The 17,108-nt window shown below is 42.3% G+C and overlaps 1 long non-coding RNA gene across 2 annotated transcripts in view; it reads left to right on the top strand.

The window, feature by feature from the left end:
- LOC121135846 overlaps nucleotides 1-16,790 on the top strand; it is a 37,461-nt gene extending 20,671 nt beyond the window's left edge. The window contains exons 1-2 of one of the 2 annotated variants that reach the window (XR_005872967.1): nucleotides 12,647-12,892; nucleotides 12,987-16,790. This is a non-coding gene — a long non-coding RNA (uncharacterized LOC121135846). Of the gene's footprint in view, nucleotides 1-12,646; nucleotides 12,893-12,986 lie in introns of those variants that run through there. The other variant, XR_005872968.1, reaches the window with a different exon arrangement.
- Nucleotides 16,791-17,108: the final 318 nt, after the last annotated feature.

Consider the following 17,108-nt stretch of genomic DNA (forward strand, 5'->3'; position numbering starts at 1 on the left):
AACAGTATTGTAAGCCTGTATAAAAAGTGTTTTTAACAAGTAGTACACAAATTTAATATCATTACTATTAAGAGAACACATAGTGTTTGTTCTCAATGCTTATTTTGGCTTCAAGTTGCCTTTCTATCTTCATAATCTTTATTAGGTTTAACTGGCCCAAAACCAGCTAGAATAGACTCTATGATGGCTCTAAATTATTGTTTTATATTCGTTGAACCAGAATCTTTCATCTAGGTCTATTCTACTGGCTGCCTAAAGCCTTATTAAACATCTTGGCATCAGTATTTTTGTTGTCCCACCTTCAGAAATTATCATTGAAAACAGATTCCAGTTGGGTTCAGTTAGAATTCATGTTAGCTAGGAAATAAACATTGGTAGGTCTATTATTTGGTATTAAGTTCTACTTGTAGGTGATTTTTAAAAATGAAAATGAAATGCTTTCAAATTGTTTTTGTTGCTGTCTTTGATTATTTTGTTTTGTTTCTTGTAGTGCCAGAGACAGAACCCAAGGGCTTGCCAATGCTAGGCAAATCTTCAGTCCTTGGGTTTTTGAGAGTTTCCCTGCGCAGTTTAAACTGGTCTTGAATTTGCTATGCAGTACAGGCTGTCCTTGAATTTTTCCATCCTCTTACTTCTGTCCTGAGCAGCCAGTTATATACATACATACATACATACATACATACATACATACATACATACAAACATACATACATATCTGTATCTGGAATATATATATGTATATATTTAAATATTGGAGTGTAAATAGTTGTACACCCCTATAATCCCAACACTTGAGAGATTGGGTGGAGACAGCCTCCGCTGCAATGCAAGTTCAGGGCCAGTCTGGGGTGGATGAGAAGGACCATCTCACAAAATCAAATAGTAGAAACATTCAGCTGGGTGTGGTGGCACACGCCTTTAATCCTAGCTCTTAGGAGGTGGACAGATCTCTGTTGGAGAAAACAAACAAGCAAACAAAACAAACAAAAAATATTCATCACTTTCTGCTCCTGGAATGTGAATAAGATTGACCAGTTGCCTCCTGCTGCCCTGCCATCTTGTCAGGATGGACTGGACTTCCTGGAACTTTAAGCCAAAATAAACCACTTTCTTTAAGTTGCTTTTGTTAGATATTTTGTTGCAGCAATAAGACAAATACCTAGTACAAAAACTGGTACAGAGAGATGGGACTGCCGCCATAATAAAGCTGGCCTCTGGGTGTCAGGCCTTTGGAACTGGCTTGAAGGGAGATACGGGAGAGTTTGAAACTTGGGACTAGGAAAGCCCTCGAATTCTGCAAGTAGAACTTGATGGTCCAGAGGATCAAGAGAAATGTAAAAAATGGAGGCCTGGTTCATGAAGGAGTCCGCTGGGAACTGGACTAGAGGTCATTCATATGATGGCAAAGAATCCAGTTGCATTCTGGTCATGTCATACAAACTCAAGTGAGGCTCAGCACAGGAGTGATGAACTACTTTATGTGGTGGAAGAAATTGAAGTCAGAGCATGAAGGCTGTGATATGGCGATCGCTCACCATTCTTATTCATAACTACAGTGGGAAACACTAACAAGTGGGGCAGGAAGTGACAGAAAGTTCTTCCTGGAAGAGCGCAGGTGTGTTTACAGTTGCAGAAAAAGAGGCTGTGGCTGTTAAAAAGAGAAGCCTCCTGTTTTGCACTGGGGAAAGGGTAAGGCCCATCCATTAAAATTTGAAAATGCAAATTCACTTGAAAGGAGAGCACCTGAGCTGAGAATGCTTCTGCCTAGTTCTTGGAAAGCAACTACCTTGGGAAGAGTTTCCTCAGGGACAGAACAGAGGCTACTGTAAACTGATCAAAAGGATCAGGCTCCACTTAAAGCTGACTGTTACTGGCCATGTAGCTATAAAAAATGCAGAACTGAGGAGACCGTGGAATCTTGGACTATGGTTTTAGAGGGCTGCTGAGGTCAGGCATAGATTGGAAAGCTGGAGTTCCCACAAGGAAGCTCTGCAAGACCGTTGTATGAAACCTTAAAGGTGGAGTCCAGGCTGCAAAAAGGGCCTCAAGATACTGGAGATGCCAGAAATAAGGACAACTGAGTGTTTTTCAGGAGCAGCTTTGGTGCCCAGATGACTCCATCACAAACTCCAGATAACTAGACATGCTTCTGCAGAAGTGGTGTTTACCCTGCAAACTTTTAGTAGTACTTTGGTCCCAGCACTCCTTGCCATACCTCAATTATCTATTTTGGAATGGGAAGGTTTATTCTGTGCCATTGTATACTGAATATAACTTGTTTGTAGTTTCATAGGTACAGTTAAGAGAGTGTCTTGAGTATCAGAAGACTTTGGAAATAAAAAATATTTCATGTGTATTTGAGTGTTGATGCGTACCAGCCATGAGAACAACTTATGGGAGTCAGTTCTCTACTTCTGCCATGGCTTCTAAGGGATGGGACTCAGGCTTGCATCACAAAGTGCATTCGCCCATTGACCCATCTCACAGGCCCAAGACTTTGGACTTGTAAACAGTGTTGAAATTGTTAAAGATCGTGGCAACTTTTTAAAAAGTTTTTCAAGACAGGGTTTCTCTGTGTAGGCCTGGGTGTTCTGGAACTCACGGTGTAGAGTTGTTCCTCTACAGTTCCAGGCTAGCCTCGAGCAACTTTTGAAGTTGAACTGAATTCATTCTGCATTATGAAATGGCCATGGACTTTTGGGGTTAGGGGTCTGAAGGCTATTGCCGAAAAGTGATGTGTTTGGGTATTAAATGACAAAGGATGTGATTATGTTAATATTGTCAACTTTATAGGATCCAGAATCGCTGAAGAGAAACCTCTGGGCATATCTGTGATTATCTAGATTATGGTCATTGAGGGGAAGACCTACCCTAAAGGTGGGCTGTACCAGGATTGAGTCCCTGACTAAATGAAAATAGAAAAGGGCCAAGTCCGGTGTCCAACAGCTTTAGTCCCAGCACTAGGGAAGGATATGTGTGTTTGAAGCCAGTCTGATCTACACAGAAAGTTTCAAACCAGGCAGGGTTACACATTGAGGGCCTGTCTCTCAAAAAATAATTTTTAAAGGTGGGGGATGGGATATTTAACTAAATGTATATTGACTTCAGTTATTAAGAACTTTTTAAAAAGATTCTAGGGGCTGGAGAGATATGGTTCCATGGTTAAGAGTACTGGTTCCATTCCTAGCACCCATACAGTGGCTTACACCCTCTGTAATTGCAGTTCCAGGGGGAAATGATGCCCTCTTCTGGCCATCATGGACACTACATGCTCATGGTGCACAGACATATGAAGATAAAACATCTACACATATAAAAATGGTTTTAAATTTTTCCTTTAGTTTTACTTATGTGCATAAGTGTGGATATTTGTATATAAGTATAGGTGGCCATAGACATCAGGGGCCAGAGCTGACAGACCTTTGGAGCTGGAGTTATACAAGGTTGTGAGCCAATGGAGGTAGATGCTAGCTAGTAATCTACAAAATGCTGGGTCCTCTACAAAAGCAGGATGAGCTCTTAGCTGCTGAGTCATCTCTTAAGCCCCATAAAAACACATTTAAAGTGTTTCCAAAGCAATGATGAGTGTGTAACCTGATACTGGGAGTTCATGTCCAATGCTGATATAATGGTGAAAAGAAGTTTCTATTACATACAACTTAAAAAGGTCCAATGAAAATGTAGAAAAGGAATTCCTTTGCAGTCAAATGCTAGGCAGAGAAAGAGAATGTTGTCATAAATGACTATAGCAGATTTCAACAAAGGGTTGCAGGACAGACAACACAGCCTTTGTAAACCGATACTAGTTTATTCAAATAGTTTGTAATTCAAAGCAATTGCTGCTCCCCAGACAGAAATGTACAATTGCCACATTTGAAGAGAAGATACTGTGTCATTCCAAGGGGAAATCAGGTTTGGAAAGGGCCTCCTGGCTGGAGAACCTCATGTGTCCTGAAACAGCTCCAAAGCAGGCCAAATAAAACAAAACAACGGAGAACCACCCTATGACGTAAGCCTGCTTTGAATTCATCTGTATTTCCCTTTACTCTCCTGCCTTTTCAGCAAATGACAAAATGTCCCCAAAGAAGTCCCCTGGATAAGTTGAAGGATTCGAGCTCATTCATGAGCACTGTAACACATGTATGAACTGTATATTTATGTAACTGGTGATACTAATGAACACAGAGTATTCTTTCTGGAGTCAAACATCTGCAAAGAGTCAAACATGAGTCAACAGCAAGAGGAAACGTGAAACATATATTTTAAACAATTTGATGAGCAACTTCAGGATGTCTTCATTTTTTTTTATTTATTCTGAGAATTTCAGATATGTGTACAATGTGTTTTAGTATCTACCCCTCAGCCCTCCTTCAACTCCTCATAACCCCCAACACATTTCCCTCTCAGTTTAAAACACTACTTTATTTTACTCATTGCACGAGGTGAGTATGGATATATGGAGGTCAGAGGACAACTTTGTGGAGCCACTTCTCACTTCCCCCTTTACATAGGCTCTGGGGAAGCAACTCAATTGCCAGGCAAACGGAGCAAGTGCCCTTTACCTGGTGAAGCAGCTCTCATTGACCACCACAATATTTCCGTTTTATGCTGTCTTTTTTCTTTTCTTTTCTTCCTTTCTTCCCTTTTTTTTTTTTTTTGAGACAGGATTTCTCTGTGTAGTTCTGACTGTCCTGGAACTCACTCTGTAGCCCAGGCTGGCCTGGGACTCACAGAATGAGTATGTGCTGCTCCCCATTCAGCAGAATGCTGGGATAATAGGCATGTACCATCATACCTGACCTCTGGGACAAACACACACACACACACACACACACACACACACACACACACACACACACACACTACCTTTGAGTCCAGTTACTAGCCAATATATTTCCAGAGACAACAAGCTACATCATACCTGTACTAAGCTGCTAGTTTCTCTGGGACTTTAAAACAGAAAACAAAATTAAACACAGAAGAAGAGAGGAATTGTTCCTCGATAAAACCTTTTCACAGAACTCAACTTCAAGTAGGGTAGACTATTTTTCACTGGAGTCCTACCTGCTAGGATGCTTAGAGAATACTTAAGAGTCCTAGGTAAGACAGACAACCCAATGAAGATCGAAGCTGCTGTCGCATGTTGTAGAAGAGGCCCTGCCCCCCTTACTCATGCGGTTCCTTAACTGTCCCACTCACCATTTACTTGTTTCCACCACTGAGACACAATTATCAGTTCTAGACTGAGGCACAGGGTAAGCACATATGAATTTCTTCCTCCACAGTCAGGATGGCGAGGCCAAAGGTTCCACCGATGCAGCTCCAAAGTTGAGGTTCTATAACCAGGGCTCTTGATTGGCATTTCCTTGTCACTGACCTCACACTGTCACATCAGTCATTCAGGAGGGTCACAAAACAAAAGCAAGATACAAACCTGTCACTGCAGAAAAGTGTGGGACAAATCAGCAGCTTTTCTAGATCTTTTTGGGAAAATGGAAACTCCATCTGGAGAAAGCTTGAGCAATTTGAGTCACATAGTCCTTGAGTGAGGCTTTGCCTGGTTACCATTCCAAATTGTCCTAAATGCCTTTCTGCTTTTGGAGCTGTCACTGTCCCTTCAGGGAGTGGTAGTGAAGGAAGGAAGTCAGTGGTTTGTAACTGATGGTTTCTCTTCTTATTCGCCCCAATTCTCTTGGGATTTAAGTCTTGCTAAACACACAGGGCACATCAGTGAAATTATTTATTGTGGTTTTCTTTTGAGAGCGCTAGTTTCCACTCCTAAGAAGGGCCTTAACAAAACAGAAAGTTTTTCTTGGATCTAGAAATGGAACAGTGCCTTTTAACAATAGTTTTTTTACTGACTTCTGCAAATCTGTTTTCCTACTTCCCAATCAGAAGTTAGAACAAATAGAAGGGACAAGATAAAACCAGGCAATGCTGATTGCCATAGCAGCAAAGTGAGGGCTGAGAGGGTTGTCTGTGCGGAGGGGATAAAACAGCTGTTCAGACCCTGCATTCCCATTTGACTGTGTGATCTCCTGCTTCCTCCCTGTATGACAGGAGATTTAAAAGACCTGGGAATGTTATGGGCAGTGTGTAGGCCCTCTTTGACAGTAACCTCACATTTGTATGCTAGCTGGTTGTGCTCCGTTTTTAAAGTTTTGTTGTTGTTGTTGTTGTTTTTTTTTTTTTTTGAGACAGAGTTTCACTGTGTAGCCCTGACTGTCCTGTAACTCTGTTGATCAGGCTGGCCTCAAACTCAAGAGATGCCTGCCTCTGCTGCCTGAGTGCTGGAATTAAAGGTGCGAGCCCCCGCTGCCCCTGGCTGTGCTCAGATTTTGATACATTCTGCACATTAGTATAGGCCCCATGAGACAGAGTTTTTTTGTATCTTGTTGTCAATGCTTGTAACTTAGAGGGTACCCAAGAGTACTTGAAGAGATATAAAAAGGAATAACTGATTTCCTTACATACTTTAAAATGAGAGCAAGGGTTGGAAAAATGAAATGTAATTTTGTTTCTTTTTGTTTTTCAAAATGATTTTCTCTGTGTGCTCAGGGTCAGGCTAAGAGGTGGAATCCAAAATCTGAATTTCCCAATTTCTACTTTTTTCAATTATATGACATGGTAAAAGTCATTTCCCTGCTCCAGCCACATCACAATAGTATTGGCTACTTATCATAGCAACACTATGGAAATCACCACAGAGCTACTGCTTTGGAGGTCTATATTTATGTTAGGAAAGACATGGAAATCATAACATCATCACTGGTGATAAGAATTTAAAAGTTCTTTTAAGATGTATTTTTAATTTGTATTTGTTTATGTGTCTATGTCCCATATGTGTGCAGATGCTCAAAGAGGCCAGATGAGGGCACCAGATTCCCCTGGGACTGGACTTACAGGCAGTTATGACCCATGTGATGTAGGTGCTGGGAACCAAACTGAGGTCCTCTGTAAGAACAGGAAGTGCTTTTATCCACAGAGTCCCTCATGTTCTTACTGACACCTAGTTTCTATGCTATCCAAAAATAATGGAGGGAATAAGATGACTTCCAGTTTTTCACACTTTTCTTTATGCAAGGAAGAGTTGGGCTTCTAACTCAGCCCTGAATTGTTAATTAGGCATTATGAAGTGATAAGCCATGAGAAGGAAGCCGTGGCTCTTCTCCAATCTGTATCTGTCCTGTTTTCTCTTGGGGCTTTCTGCGTTACTCAGGCTGCTCTTCTTGCCTCGCCCTAACAAATAGCTGGAACTATGAGGGGGCATTGCCATTCTTAGCCCATTCTCTTCTTAGGTGGACTTACGTGGGCACATGGTCACAAGATTTTTCTACCACCTTTGCAGTTGGATATGGTCAGGCGGGAGTAGAAGCAAGACTGTAATATGGAGCCCATTACCCTTTCAGGGGAGGAGTGTCTTCATCCTCCCCCTTTCTGCTACAGAGTGGGAGATGGGACTATATTGGACTGCAAAATGGAAGCCAGGTGTTGCAAGTGAGAGCACCGGCAAACATGGCTGAGTCGGTACCACCTGTCTCAACACATATGCAAAGCAATGCCAGACCTGAACACGGAACACAACAGTGCTCTGACTTCCTGACCTAAAATCAAATGTGCTTTTTGAAAGGTATATATATTGCAGTCAATCAAACTTTGTTTTGTCATGGGCAAAAGAACCCAGCTCACTAGTAATGGAGTGTCTCCTAAATCAGTGCGTGATGTAATAGGGCAGGGAAGGACAAAGCACAGTGCCTCTCACGTTTTGAGATCATATATACTTGGCCACTTAGTTCCCAGTTTCTCCTTATTTTAACCACCACCACCACCTCCTCCAGACACGATGTATTTCGTGGGGAAGCCGACCAAGAACTCAAGCCACGTACGCCTGTGCTAATAAGACAAATGAATTTGGTGGCTGTTAATTGTTCAGGCCTTCACACACAGATAAGATAAACTATGGAGCAGCAGTGTTTGAAAAGCTACCTTGCAACAATTAACCTAGTTTCTGTGGGTGAGGAATCTGGGTGCCTGTCTGTAAGCACTACTCAGCATGCTATGGTCAAGGTGATAAACCATTTTTTTCCCTTTTTCCTTACCTAAGTGGCAATTAGAATACCAGGTCCTCCAGCCAATAGCAACTTAACAGAAATCTTCAATTTGATGGCTGGGTGTTAAGAGTACAAAATAAATATATTTGCTTTCCTAGTTGAGGTTGCTCACTGACCAGAGTTTTGGGTGGGACCTTTCTGGATCACAAAGGGCCTTCTTTGTAAGCTTCAACAAGACTGCCATCACTTAAAGATGGGTTGATCTCAAGCTCTTCCACTGGTAACTATGGTCTAGTAATGGTTGCTTGCCAACTCATTGGAATTACAAATTGAACACCAAATACAGTTCACAGCTTAGAGTTCCCTCAGAAATTTTGAATGTGTTCTTGGATCCCAGGAAGAGGCTATTATTTCATTTCCTGTTTAAGAAGCCTGCAAAGTTACAAAGTATCAGGACTTGAAGCTCCACGTGAAGCCAAAGCTCATTTTGTTTCCAGAACTGAGTTGGTCCAGAGGCTGGAAAAGTCAATAGACAGTATTCCAGCCCAGTCAGCATCTTCAATGAGTAGCGTTGTTATTTGCTGTAAACAGCTGTAAATTTCCAGAACAGGCACACCCATATTAAAATGTTAAATTACCAAAGTGTCTTATAACCCCAAGTGCAATTGAACAGTGAATTAAAAGCCCCGTGGGATCCCGTCTCTGGGTTTCCTCCACTTGCACACATAATTGAACACTCTCAAGATTTGACTCTTCTCAAAAACGTCCAGATTGTGGAGATAACACAGCTCAGCTTTATGCTGCTTTGAAAAATGCCGAGCCTTGTCTTCAGAAAGAGAAACTGAGACTCAAAAACAGGCTCTCTTAGACACACAAGTTTTGCCAAAAAACTCTTAGAGATGGGAAACTAGTTCCTGCTTATTCTTTAGTTCCCTAAACTCTAGTGCCTTGCCAAAACAGCAGACCTTAGTTAGGGGTCCACAAACCTTTCACTGGGATCACGAAAGAGGCTCATTTGTTTTCAGCTATGGCCCCTCCACCGGAGTCGTTGCACCCCCCATGCCAGTGTCTGCGGCTTTGATTGCTAACCATCCACCCACAGAAACTCTAACACCGACCAGGATCCATGGAAAAGACTAAGGTGTAAAGCAGAGGAACGCTTTTAAGAACTAGATGTTAGAAGTCGAGGGCTGAGGCCAGAGACAGGAAAGGCAATTAAAAGAAATCACGTGCTCGGCCCTAACTGAAAGGGAATGTGGGTATGGAAGACCCCGCCCCCCATGCAGAATTTGTGTGCATCAAGACAGCTTTCAGTACTGTGGCACGGCTTACCGCAGAGAGCTCATTGCCTAAAGCTAGAGTAGGAAGGCTGGCGTATGTATGAACTCATTCCCGCTTTGTCTAGATTCCTTTTATATGCTTGCACAGCCAGATCACAGTTTTCCCAGCTGTAAGGCTTGGGATTTGCTGCTTATCCCCTGAGGGTAAATAATAGCAGCTGTAGGATTCTGCCAGAAAAAAACTTGTTTCCCCAGCTTAAAGGATGACAAATGCAAAAGGCTCCCTAAAAGAGAAAATGTCAGCGTTCATGTGCCAGCCTTCCAAAACCGCAAGGTGTGGCTAAACCATGAGCCATAATTACTATTACATCAGGGTCAGACAAGGGGGCTTCCTTGAAATCAAGATACCTAAAAAATTGCTGGGCTTAGTGCCTCAATGAAGTGCCAAGATTCTCACACTTCCCCAAATTGTTTTCACTCAAAATATTTCTTTACAATGCTCTGATAGCTGTGGCCACTGAGTTTAAAAAAAAAGACAACTTCAGGTTAGAAGTCTGACTCTGCCACTTAGCAGACTCACTAGAAATTTTGCATAGAAAATGGGGACCACACCCTGTATACTAGTCATAGCTGTGAAAGTGAAGTTACACACATAAAAAAAAAAACCATTCAGTACAATGTGCTAACATTAACAGATGCTCAACTAAAGGTTAACCAGTTCACAAGAAAACTCACGTGGGTTAGCATTAATCCAAAGGCAACAGAAGGGAAATCGAGGCAATGGTTACATGTCTAACACATGACACACAGGAAAATTGGGCATAGGGATGTTAGGCTTGATCAAAGACTGAGCTCACACAAGTGGTAAGTAGCTAATCCTCTCCTGAGGTACATGGGTTTCTGGGGGATCCAGGAGGTAGTAGTGTTAGGTACCAAAGTCCTTGGCTGTTAGCAAAGGAAAAGAACTACAGAGAACATGCCTTTTGGGCTGTTCCACAAGAAATAAATTCTAGCTGCAGAGTTTAGTGGTGCTGGGCCTTGGTCTGTAAATCAGGACTCGTGTGGTCTCCTATGAACAGTCTGCTTTTGCATCTGCGCAATGCTAACAAATCCTGCTCACAGCTTTTCAGATGTCACCTACTCCAAAAGCCTTTAGCTTGAAAAACAGAAAGTGGAATCCAAACAGTCAATTGTTATTGTTGTCTTGAGACAGGTTCTCACTTTGTAGTCTAGACTGGCCTGGACTTTGCTGTGTAGAACCGGCAAGTCTTCAAACTTGTGATCTTTCTGTGTCTGTTCTCTGGGTGCTAGATTACAGGCATGTTAATACACCCAGCTCCGTTTTATGTTATTCTCTACTTTTCTTTGTCTTCTGCTTTCTAAGTCAATTTTAACATTAAAAGACTAAGTTGTTGAGCATGTGCAGTTATAGGCACCGTGACAGATGCGAATAAAATCAGCATGCTCCCAGACTGCAGAAATGGCACAAATTATCTCAGGTAAAAGCACTTTGTGGCTCAGGTAAAAGCACTTTGCCTTGCAAGCCTGGTGACCTGAGTGTGGTCCCCAGAATTCACAGCAAGATAGGAGAGAACAGATTCCACAAAGTTGTCCTCTGACCACCCCCCACAGTTTAATAAAGATGGTACTGGAGAATTAAAATTATATCTAGGATTTATTCTTTACTGTTCTCACTCTCTCAACCAGCAGGATTCTGACACCTGATTCTTTATCTTCAGTCCTATGACAACCAGAGCTGCACAGGGAAACCCTGTCTTGAAAAACCAAAACCCAAACCAAAACAAAAAGTTAGTATTAGGCTCCTACTATGTGTCAGGTATCCACATTACAGCTCATTTAATTATTAGACAGTTCTAACCTGGCACTTCATTTTACAGAAACTAAACCTATAAAGATTGAGGAGCATAGCACAAGGGAGTCTCTTTGGATGTAATGAAAAGTAAAACAAGTCACACGAAGATGGCAAACATTCACATTTCTTTTAGCTAAAGCTTAGTAAGAATAAACTATACTTTTGTAAAGAGAAAATAAAACACTAGAGGGCGCTACAAACTGTGACAACTGTTTTGCTAATGCAGTTCCCACAGGGTACAAGATAATCACATGGATCCAAGCCAAAAAAGGCTCTCCCCAAAGGAAGCATGATGCATTTTATGGTAACTAAGAAGCTGTGTTCTTATCTCTCCAACTAAGTTAGGAAACAAACAAACAGAAGCAAAAACAAAGCCTCATGTGGTATGTTTGAACAATTTGTCTGTACTTGATACTCATTGCTGTTCAAGTGCCTTTCACTTAGGCATTTTCTACTTGCTAAGTGGTAAAGAGAAAACACAAGCAACTTGGATGAAAGCAACTTTAGACTACTCAGTTCATGGCTTCTTTATTTAGTGTGTGGCACTGGGCAATGCACTAAGCTACTAATACTACTGAGCTACAATTCCAGCCCCGAGAACAAATTTTAAGAATTAAATATGGGCACACTTCATCTCTTAAATTTTATTTTAGACAAGTAAAGCAGCGGCACCTTAGACTAACAATTTCATACCTAATTAAATTCTAGAGAAAACAGCTACCCAGAATTCCAGTTTCTGAAATTTTTTTATTTTTTGATTTATCAAAGTTCCACCTTTTCTTTCCTCAACAAACAAAATACTCATCTTTTGCAAGCAACAAGATTTATGAAATACATTTTATTATTTTCCATTGCTACAAAGCATTAACAGCACAGAACATTTAAGCCTCAGAAATAGAGACATGTGATTGTTGATTGTATCACTCAGTATCTTTTGGGCCACTGAGAATAGTGTCTGAAGGGATCAGGGTTTAGAGTCCTGCAGAGATTAACAACAGACCCTGAAACAGAAATGCTCATATTGCTCCTAAGTGTATTAAGACTCTGTAGACTAGGCATAAATCACATGTTTTGGGTTATTTACTTTTACTGTTTAAATCTTCCTCACTGACTTGTAAGTTATCACAAGTACACACAGCTGCTAGATCATCAGCACAACAAAACAAAACAAAAAACAAACAAAAAACCACTCCTCTCTTGCCCCCTAATCTATTCCTGGTTCTAAACCAGCCAGCTATAATATAATAAAGCAACACCATAAAAATAAAAGTGTGTGTGTGTGTGTGTGTAACAAAAGGGTAGTGCAGTCTACCATCACCTAAAAACCTACAATGTACTTTAAATTCAGTCTACTTGTTTTTTTTTTTCCTGTAAAGTAGAACCCTGATGGGACTACCAAACTTTGACTTATCCATCATCCTACAGTATATTCATTAAGTATAAAAGTATACTCATTCAGCAAAAAAGGAGTAAGTCACTTAAAAAGAAGCACCCTTAGACAACATAAATCACTAAAGGCTGCTTTGGATAGGTCAGTCCTATGGAAGAGCTGTCAAAACGCACGCGGTTGCATTACAGGTCAGAGGCCACAGCATGTTTCTCCGTGACTTGTCCTCGTCTTACTCGTTTTTGGGTGGTGACATCCAGCAACGCCCTACATACACTCCCCCAGTCCGCGTTACTATCAGGTACAAGTATGCCTGATACAGAGTTGGGGCTTTTGCATGCATTGTCTTATTTAATACATCAGTCTAATTTAAGCGAGATTAATTCTCTTTTCAGTCTGCACAGGGATTGTAAGAGGGCATTCAGTAGCGGGACATCATGAAACCGTCAGACTTGCTGTACGTCTGTAACCTGGGGCTGGGACGTCAGTCCAAACGCAAGACCTTCTCCAAAAACCCAAAAATAGTCATTTCCCCTGGGCGCACCGCGCAACCGACGGACTAACCACCATTTCCGGAAGATGGCGGCAACGCGAGCCCAAACCGTGGGCGGGAAGCCAGCCCGGAGGGCCGGGCCGAGTCGGGAGTGCACAGCTCGGCTCGGGAAGGAAGCGGCAGGAAGGTCCCGGGAAATGCGGCCGGGATCGCAGAACCGTGCGCCCCCGGAAGCCGCTCCGGTGCCCCCTTTCCGGGCGGAGGCCGCAGTGACGCAGACAGCGCCGGGAGCGCCCTGCTTCGTGGCACGGGCCCACGCTATGCTCCCCAGGAGGTTTTTCTTAGGTGTAAAGCAGGGCTGGCAGCCGCAACAGAGGAGCTTGGGTTTTGTTCCTCGTTAGGATACGCCAGCTAGAGACAGTAAACGTAAAAGCGCTATTTGCCACAAAGGATAAAAGCCAAGCCACGGAACCTCTCGATTGTCAGTCAAACCGGGCTCAAGAGGATGGAACTTCCGTATTTCTTCCTAAGAAAACTCCCTCCCTGCACCTTTTCACCGCAGCCACTTTAGCTGGACTGGTTTCTAATGTCAGTTGAGGGAAGGGGGCGCGCCAGGTGAAACCTAAAATAACTTTTAATAGAATAAATAGCTGCGTACGGTGGTACATGCCTGCAGTCTCAGCACTAGCGATGGCGATCAGGAGTTCAAGGTCATCCTTGACCACAAAGTGATTTTGGGGCTAGTCTTATGTAATTACGCTTGACCCACATAGGGTATAAAACACCATTCCACATAAGCTTCATTATTTGTCAGCTTTCTTTTAGAATCTCAACATCCTGCAAAGGATTTCTAAGCAGGAGTGTTCAGGTAGAATTTAAAAGGATGTGTGCACTACGTAATGCACCCCTACAGCATTCCGAGAAGGCACCCACACTTCAGAAGCATTAATACAGATGCACTTCTGGTTAGGGAATCCCGCAGTGCTGTCTGTGTGTTGTGGCGAGCCTGTAACCTGAGGCAGGGGTGAGTTGGTATTCAGTCTGAGACCATCTTTGCTGGGCAACCCACACTGAAATCATTTAAGCTCATTTCTGTGGACCGTGGAACCAATCTTATCAAAAGGCACGCTCTGTAAAAGCTAAGCCTCCAGCTTTCCACCCTTCCTGAGAGCCAAGGCTGCACTGGCTGCCACTATGCCCAGCTCTGTTTTCTTAGTACGACTCTTTTTCAGTTATGGCTGGATTCTAACTTTTCTTCTTAGGTGCTGGTGATAGAGCTCAGTGTTTTACCTGAGCTGCACCTCAGCCCCTACCCCTCTACCTCCCTTTTAAGCCCATGCCAGGCATGATGGAGAATACATTTAAACCCAGCTCTCAAAAGGCAGATTTCAAGGGCAGCCTAGTCTACAAAGCAAGTTCCAGACCATTCAGGAACTGCACGGTGATAACTTTCCCCCTAAACAAAACAAAGTTAGAAATCAAACACATGACCGGCAGCGTATCGAGCAAGTGCTCTACCAAAAAAGCTGTAACCAAAGTCCTGAATACTTTCAAAACGCCCAACGAATGGCTATTTGCATAACGATAGGTTACTGCTGAGCGGACTACACAAGTGTGTCAATACATCTGGCTGGGCGAAACCCCTCCCAATGGTAGTAGTCAGTCCTCGACCTCTACTAATGAAGATACGTGTTTACTTTAAAGCATGCAGTTTTCCATTCAAACGTTCGGAGAAGAGGTCTCTAAAAGCCAGCGACTGCTCAAGGCTGCTGATTATTAGTTTATACCATGCACGGGACTGTCTGTAGCTGTGGTCTTTTCATGCGAAAATCAGTATCACAAGTGCTTGGTTAAGGCACTAACCCTCTGAAACAATACATTCCAAGTCTACAAAGTGAACTTAGGCTCTCTAGCACTTATAAACGATAAAAATAAAAATTAGGGGGGGTTGATGTTTTGGAGACAGGGTGTCCCTGTGTAGCTCTGGCTGTCCTGAAGCACACCATATAATCAGGCTTAAAGGTGTGTGGCACTACATTTATTTTAAAACTTAAATTCTTACTACTTTCGATAATACTGACTTGGGGCCTAGGTTGAGGTAACAAGCTAAAGTTGGGATGGGGGTAGGCTTTTCAGGATCAAGCAGACTGGAATAAAAATGTAAAATTATGTACCTTCAATCCCAGCACTCGGGAGGCAGAGGCAAGAGCATCTCTATGAGTTCGAGACCAGCCTGGTCCACAAGAGCTAGTTAGTTCCAGGACAGCCTCCAAAGTCACAAAGAAATCCTGCCTTGAAAAAATTGTGTACCTTCAATAAAATTAGCTGGTTAAATCCAGTGAGATGACCCTCAAACATAAAACTGACACTTTCTCGTATGGCAGTGTCCCGGAGACACCTATTAGACCTGTATCCACATGGTAGAATGGATATTTGCTTCCTCTGAGTCCACAAAAACACATTTGTTTACATAGGGCGTGGACTTGGCAGGTCTCTAAAGGAGCAAGTAAGTAAAAACAAAAATACATTGCTCTATTTTCTTGAGGACCAGGATCAAACATAAAACCTTTGTCACCCTCTATCCCACAACTTTCCTGAGTCAGTGTCTGACTGGGTTAGTCCTGGCTAACTCATTATATAGACCTTGAGGACCTCAAGAGATCCACTTCTACCTTTGGGGTGCTGGGATATATGGCATTTGTTACTAGGCCTGGCTGATAGTCTTTGCTTTTAAAATCTCCATCACTGTTGAAGGCTGTCCTCGGAGCAAAGATGCTTGTGGGATATTCACTTTTGGTCAATTTCTAAGTCTCATATAGCTTTGATAATTACTTTATAAAATGCTTATGCCTCAGTTACAGTCCATCATGTTACAGAAAAAAATCTTCACAGTGCTTATTATGTCCGATTTAACTTTATTAGTAGCCTGTCAAGTAAAAAAGTATTCAGAGAAATTAGTCATTCCATTGCATTCAACTTTAACTTTGTAGTCTTATTTTTAAAGGTCAAATCTCAGTGAGAAAGCAATTTATTTTCCTCCATGTAGCCTTGAACTCACAGACCTGCCTGCCTCTGCCCAACGAGAAAGCAATTTTTTATATGTCAGTTACTTAATTTACAAAGTCTACTTTAGCTTCCGTTTCCTTAAGAAGGCAGGCAGGATATTGGTAGCTCTCTAGAGAACATTGTGGCACTGCCAACTGTCCAGGAACGAGGCTGTAGAGGCCCTGCCAGAGGCGCACTAAAGCTAGTGCATCTGCACTTTCTAGTTGCTGTCATGGTGTGTCTTGTAGTAATACTACAGTTTAAACGCACTGGGCTGTCATGGTGTGTCTTGTAGTAATACTACAGTTTAAACGCACTGGGCTGTCATGGTGTGTCTTGTAGTAATACTACAGTTTAAACGCACTGGGCTGTCATGGTGTGTCTTTTAGTAATACTACAGTTTAAACGTACGGGGCTGTTTGCGTTTCTTCTCAGAGACACTCTTTCATAGCCCAAGTTGGCCTTGTACTCCTGACCTTCCTGCCGGCAACCTCTCAGGTGTTGGGATTACCACATGTGGCTACCCCAAACATACCCCACAGGACAGGTAATTGTCCTTAATAACTGCATATTATTCAATGTAATGGCTGGGACATAATGTATGTAACCATAATGTATGTATCCATTTAGCCACTTCTGAACATTTGTATTCTGGATCCCAGAGAAAGTGCTCCCCTCATTTCTTTATACTAATGGATCTCTGATACATATTCCTTCTATCACGGTACTCCTGCTTTTAACAATCCATAAAAAAATACTCAACCCTAGTCTGTGCTTACTATGGTTTTCTTATTCCTATTCTACTTAGAGTGAAGTCAAGCTCAATTTCATGTACACATGCATGATTATAGGAACTTAGTAGATGATAGTTGGGTATTTAATTGAACTTGGTCTTCATCATCAAGCTCTCCGGCATCTCAAATTATCGGAGTTCTTATGAATGACCGATCACTACAGCAAGAACTAAAGCACCAAGCAC

This window comes from Mesocricetus auratus, unplaced genomic scaffold, assembly GCF_017639785.1.
Source record: "Mesocricetus auratus isolate SY011 unplaced genomic scaffold, BCM_Maur_2.0 Super-Scaffold_100043, whole genome shotgun sequence".
NCBI classification, from domain to species: domain Eukaryota; kingdom Metazoa; phylum Chordata; class Mammalia; order Rodentia; family Cricetidae; genus Mesocricetus; species Mesocricetus auratus.